This window comes from Vidua macroura, chromosome Z, assembly GCF_024509145.1.
Source record: "Vidua macroura isolate BioBank_ID:100142 chromosome Z, ASM2450914v1, whole genome shotgun sequence".
NCBI lineage: Eukaryota > Metazoa > Chordata > Aves > Passeriformes > Viduidae > Vidua > Vidua macroura.
Window position 1 is genome coordinate 24836497 of NC_071611.1, and position 6818 is coordinate 24843314.

Here is a 6818-nt window from a genome sequence, read left to right on the forward strand (position 1 = left end):
ATGCAGAGCTCCTGACTGAGCTCAAACACAAAAAAAAAAGATGCACACGGAAGATGGAGGCAGGGTAAGCTACTGAGGAGAAATGCAAAGACATTGTCCATTCAGAAATTAAGTCAGGAAAACTAAAGCTTAGTTCACTTGAAATTAGCAAAGAATGTGAAGGCTGGCAAGAAAGGTCTTTTCTGGGGATATTGGCAGCAAAAGAAAGTTTGAGGAGAATGTGGCCCTACTGGTCAGTGGGAACAGGGGAACTAGTGACAAATGACAGTGAGAAGATTGAGGCAGTCTGACTTTTTGCCACCAAGCTTGTCAGAGGAAAAGAGGCTGAGAGAAATGGATTTCCTCAGTCTTAAGAAGAGAAGGCTTAGAGAAAACCTTATTCTTGTCTACTGCATCCTGATGAAATGACAAAGAGATTGTGGAGCTAGACTATTCTCAGAAATGCATGATGATAGGATTGGGCACAATAGCCACAAGTTGAAACATGATGATAAAATAAGTTATCATGAGGAAGTTCAAATACTGAAAGAGTTTACCCAAAGAGGATGTAAAATCTCTATTCTTGGAGGACTTCAAGACTCACCTGGAACCCGCACACTGCCCTAAGAAACTTGATCTGATTAGGCTTGCTCTGAGCTGGGGTTTGGAGGTCCATTTCAAACTGAATTGTTCTGTTATACACCTGGATGACCTACTGCCTATCCTGTCTTATGAGAAACAAATTAAGATTTCATATTCCCAGAAGATCATGATGTAGCTGTCTTTTACACAATTGTACAGAAAAGGTTATCTTTTTTAGTCTCTTTGATTCTGAGACTGGTGATTACCTATCCTGGCCCTAATGCTCACTTGAGATGTCAGGGTTATGAGTTACAATGGAAGTTCTGGACTCAAACCTAGCCTCTCTATTGCCCCTTTTCTACCAGAATATAGCAGTTCAAATTCCCAAATCATATGACAACCATGTGCTCTACAAATAGTCATGATGATAGATTGTCTGGCTAATTCCATCACAAAGGGATGTATGTTTGCAGCAGCCAGCCCCTGTATCCACTCCAGCACCTGGCCCAGAAAAGAAATTGCCATCTTAGTTTACATGAAGGTGTTTTTTTTCAAGGTTTATATTCTAAATAGACTGTAAGTTGAACTTTTTGTGTCCAGTTTCCTAAGTGGTAAGCTAGTCCTTTTGTTCAGTTTCTATGCAGTTGAGGGCAGTTTATGGAGTCTCACTCCCAATGACCTGTGTGAGCTACTTGAAGAGAGATTAGGGCCTCACCCATATCCAGCAGAAACTGAAACATCAAAATTAAATATAAAATCACCAGTCATGTGGCTGCTAGACAATTCAGGCTAGCAAATTATCACATTTACTTTAGGAACTGAACATGTTTTGTAGCAGGAGACTTGGCAGCACCAATCTTGATGGATTTTTTTAGTAAAGAATATCGGAAAACATAACTTAATAGTAACACTTGAAACATCTGAGTGAGAATTCCCATTATTTAACCCCAGCCATCAGCCAAGCTCCATACAGCTGCTCACTCACAGAGAGACTGGGGAGATAATTGCAAGGATGAAAGCTGGAGAACTCATGGAGAAAAAGAGAGTTCAATAGGGAATGCAAAGGCTGTGCACACAACAAAGCAAAACAAGGAATCCACTCACTGTTTCGCATGGGCATGCAATGCCATGGCAGTTCTTTAGGAGAGCAAGGCCCCATCATGCAAATGCTGCATGCATACTGGGGAAGGCAATGCTATCCCTCCAGATGTGCCCCCACTCCTCCTTCCTGTCCCCACTTGGTGAGGACAGGAGCTCGGTGCCATATGGTCTGTATTATCCCTTTGGTCAGCTGGGGTCACCTGTCCTGGCTCTGTCTCCTCCCAACCTGCCAAGCACCCCCAGTCCCCTCCCCAGTGTGGCAGTACCAAAAGCAGAAAAGGCCTTGGCTCTGTGCTAGCTCTGCTCGGTACTAACAAAAACATCTCTATGTTATCAACTCTGTGTTCAGCACAAATCCAAAACACAGCCCCATAGCAGCCGCTGAGATGAGAATTAATTCTACCTCAGCCCAAACCACCACACCAAGTAACAACTCTCTTGCAATTATTCCATCTGTAAGTATTTACAAGTGCTCTAACACTTCTTTCAGCTTTATGACAGTAAATGAATCTTGCTCTAGATGGCAAGATTTTAATTTTTTTTTTTTTTTTGTTGCTGACTTAATTGTTAGAAAGAGTGGTCCTGCAGTCCTTTCAGCCACCATGTGCTGCAGAACTGGAAACAGAGAGCCCAGCATAACTTACTAGAACAAGAAAGAGAATCAGTTCACAAATTCACTTTATATAAATAAAAAAGTCCGAAGTTTATGCTTAAACACGAGCAAAATAATTTGGGAAACTTCTCATCCTCCTTCTGTACAATACCATCATTTGGGGAAGGGTAAAGGGAAGGGAGGAATAAAAAGGAGAAATAAAAAGCAGAGACATTGTTGAGAACTTCTTCTTTATGTTTGAAGCTTTATCAGTTCTCATATCAGAATGACAGAAAAAGAGAACTGTGATGGAGAAAGGATGATACATCTACAGAATTGCCGTAGTGGTTAGGTACTTTCAGGGGAAATTCAGACCACAAAATTTGCTCTGCTGCACTTTTACTACCCTATGGAAGGGTTTAAGCATTAGCAAATAAAAGCTTTGAAACATTTCTCACAAAATGCTAAGAAAAGCATATGCTTGAATTTAGGAAAGAACCTGCAGTGTCTGTTACCTTAATGCAGCTCTTTATGGACAGTCACACAGATGAAAACATCAGCATGTCAGATTTCAGGCCTGAGAGTTTACACCACACCTACCTTTACATGGGCTCAATGGGTTGGACTGCAAGGCATTTCTCCTTGAGTTGTCATGTATCTTTATCTGCTGTGCATTTCCAGACAAAGTAGTTTCCTACCTTGAAGAATGTGATGGGAAAAGTGTGGTGCCTTGTAATATTTACATTACCAAAGACAGTTTTAGATTTTTCCTTTTTTTACATGTTTGTAACTATCTTAGTGACACCTCTATTTTGGGTTGTTTTTTTTTTTTTACCAAACTAATCACTGAACTACAGAGTAACTTACAATGGGAGAGATTTCTGGATGTCACCTTGTCCCACCCCCAATTACATATCAGCAGAGAATAGCATGAAACATCATCAGAGAAAGGAAATTAAAAGCCTTGCCTGTGCAATTGTAACCATGTGCATGTAGCTGCCTTTTTTTACCAGTAAAATCAACCTTGTTCTTTCACTTTTTTATTCCTTTAAGAAACATGTATTTTCAGTCAACTCACTGGCTTTGCACATGATTACAGGTGGCTCCTGTTCTTGCCTACTCCTAAAATGGCTGTGACTTTTTTAAGTATGGGCTGAGAACCACTCTAAATTAGGGCTTGCAAGAGTAACTAGCTTTTACTGTTTTGTCCCTAAGTTGGGGTGCCTAAAAGTATCCCATGATCTCCAGAGAGCGGAGCAAAGAGCTGTTCTTGCACTGACAGGTGATTTTAAGTAACTCACCGCTGCTCCATTCTATTCTGCCCACAGACTATTTCTTACCTACTGGGTAAATATAATCTATCACCTTCTGCTATAGGTGAATCTTTACAAAAAACAGTACACAATTTGAAGTCCCATAAATTTCATTAAGGTTCTTTTTATATTTACTCTATTGTTTTAAAATATCTTTTCCTTAGGTTGTACATGTACATATACATATCTTTTCCTTATAGTTGTACATATACTATGAACTTCCTGAACCACATCAATACTTCCCATGCCAGTCATCTAATGGAATACTTACATAATTAGCCACTTTTTTTCCTTTAAGTCCTTGGGGTTGGAGTGTGATATTTGTCTGATGAGCTTTTTCCAGATCCTGATGACATATCTAGAAATGTCCAGATCAAAAAAAGACTTTTCACACTGCTGAAATAGCAGCCATAAGAAGCAATATCCCAGTATGGCTCTGATTATTCCTGTGTGAGAGTATGTTATAAGGCTCATAAGTACTATTGGTCCTGCTGTGCTGTCTCTTCTCCTTTATTCAGGTTTGGATGTCCAAACAAAAAGCTGCTTTCTCTCCCAGTCTAAGCAGTCATATGTTTGCTCCAGTCCCAAGGTGATATGTCAATGTATCTCTTTTCTCTCATGCTCATAATATAAAGCCAGGTGGGATTTTGTTCCTCCATTGTGCTGTGCCTGTTCCTATTCCTGCCCTATAATTTAGCAAGAGGTCTAAAACTGTGTTCAATTTGTCTATTATCATGGATGTTGCTGTAATGCTTTGTTCACCTACATGCTTAAAAAGCCAAAAGTCTTCCTGTTAGCTGCAGGGAATAATTTATGTGTGGTTTTTGTCTTTCAAATATTCAAGGACATTACAAATAGTGAGTCAGGCCATCAGTGTGTGTTTTGAGCAAGACTGCTCCTGTAATTAGTCCAGACATTTATGCAGGCAACCTGGGAGCAGCAAGTTAGAGTCATACTGTTCTGTTCTTCTGTTTAATTTCTTAGTATTTCTATTCTTACACTTGCACACTCAGAAAGGAGACCCATGAAAACAGGGTGTCAGGGAGAGGAAAAAAGACCTGCTTCTCCATGGCAGAAGAAAAGTACATCACTGTGTGTTTACTTCATCAGAGATGTATTCCTATCCTGGCTGCAGTCACAATTCCTGGAGCGAATCAGGGCAAATGAAAGAAATTACAAAGGGTAATAACAAATCATGTGGTCTGTATTTATGCCTAGAATGTTTCCCATTTCTTTCAACACCCATGGTACCTTATTAAATAGCCCAGTACGCTTCCAATAAATATATACATATTTAAAAGGAAATACACTGAATATTATTGTAATGCTGAATAGTTAAATCAGGTCTACTATGCTATACCTTAGAACATTTCCTGTGAATAGCATGAGAGACTGCCATCTTTCTCTGATTCTGAGTGCAAGTAGAGGTGTATTCTCAAAATGATGCTGTGACCATAACCAAAAACTCATGTGAGAACTCAAATCTGTTCCTTAGAAACACCTGAGATAATTTAGCCATCCTGATTCCTTAGCTTCTAGCCAGAAACACCAAGGGTCTAAGAAATAACATTCATGTGAAGGGATTACTCCATGTATTTTATGGACAAATATGTACTTATAGCCAAAATGTTGATATTTGCCTCCGTTTTAGAGAGATCAACCCTGGAAATTTAGGGACAGAATTTCAGATACTGTTTCACATGGATCTGCCTGGCAGCTCAGAAAATTGAACAAGTAATGCATCCCAGAAATGAGGCACCTCAGACTTCCTTAAAATTGTTGTTGGCAGTTTTGGCTGGCAGTTATATGGTATCTTGGTGACTTCCTACTGTGAAATTAATTAATAGCTTTTGGCAGTCAAGTCACAGTCAAGTCACTCTAAGTGTACTTAACCAGGGCGGGTTACTTCACAAGCCCTTCCTTGTGCCAGAAATACATGTGTGTAAGGATGATGGGAAACAGTGTGATCTTGTATTTTTCCTACATGCCTTGCAAATCCAAAGATCCTGAAATCTTGATAGTTAATCTGAAAACTTCCATAAATAATACATTATTTTGAAATAGAACTAATTTTGTTTTACAGTATCTTTGATTATTTCATTCAGATACATGAAGCACCTGGACTTATGTAGAAACTCAAGAAAACATAAAAGTCAGACCCATTGGTGTAAATTCCTCTGTGCCACTTTGCTTCGTTTCAGCTCTGATTATTTCTGTAAGAGAACTTTTCACTGGGTTCCAACACCAAGCACCCAGTCTCTAGACCTTGTAAATGTGTTTAAAAGGCCAGCTCAGCAAATGCTATTTTTTAAACAATAAGCAGAAACTTAATACATGAAAATGCTTCCTGTTTGTCTAAATGACCTTAATGGGACAAATGAAAGCATAAAACTGAGACTATCAGACATTTCTTAAAACTGCCTTTTTGGGTAATAGAGACAAATTCAACCCAGAAGCATAGAAAAATCCACAGCAGATTTGCAATTTATTGCACAAACCTAATTTTGGCCTGGTCTAGTCTAACTTTATTTTCCTTATTGTGTGAGTCAATAAATGCTGCCTTTATATTTTTAAGATTCATGCCTTATCATTGGCAAGGTTATTTTGGTATGCCCTGGCCTTCAAGGAAGCAGTTCTCCCTGTATTGATCTTTATCTGTGCACACATATTTGCCTCTCTCTATGGGGGCAGTATTATTGCTCAGCACATGCCTCCTGCTCTGCCATGTAAAAGAAGAGGCAGAGTTTTACCTTTGCTATAGAGAGATCTTTCTTCATGCATTTCACAACTGCAGCTGCTGCTACTTGTGGCTGCAGCCATTCTTTATTGTTTCTTGTTCCTTTACACATATGCACTAAACTGACACTCTGAATTCATCATTCTTACAGCAAAGCAGTGGTAAAGGTGTCTTGCTACATCTGGACCCATCTATGTCTTTTTCTGCAAAGCTAAGGCAAGACTGTAATTAAATTTACTGATGGATTAACATGTTTGAAAACTAGTAAGGCCAAAGGGCTTTCTGAGGAAAAAAAAAAAAAAAAAAGCTTGCACACTCCAATGAAGCCAGCTGGTGCTTCATGCACTTCCTCTCCTTAATGAAGAATGTGACATTGCTCCTCTGGCATAGAACATCTTTTTGTCTGCATAAACTTTACACTGTGGTTGTAGGCTATAAATTTCAGCAGCATGGACAGAAACTGGGCAAATCCACAGAACAGTATTTTGCTGTTTCATGTGCATTTTGAAACATG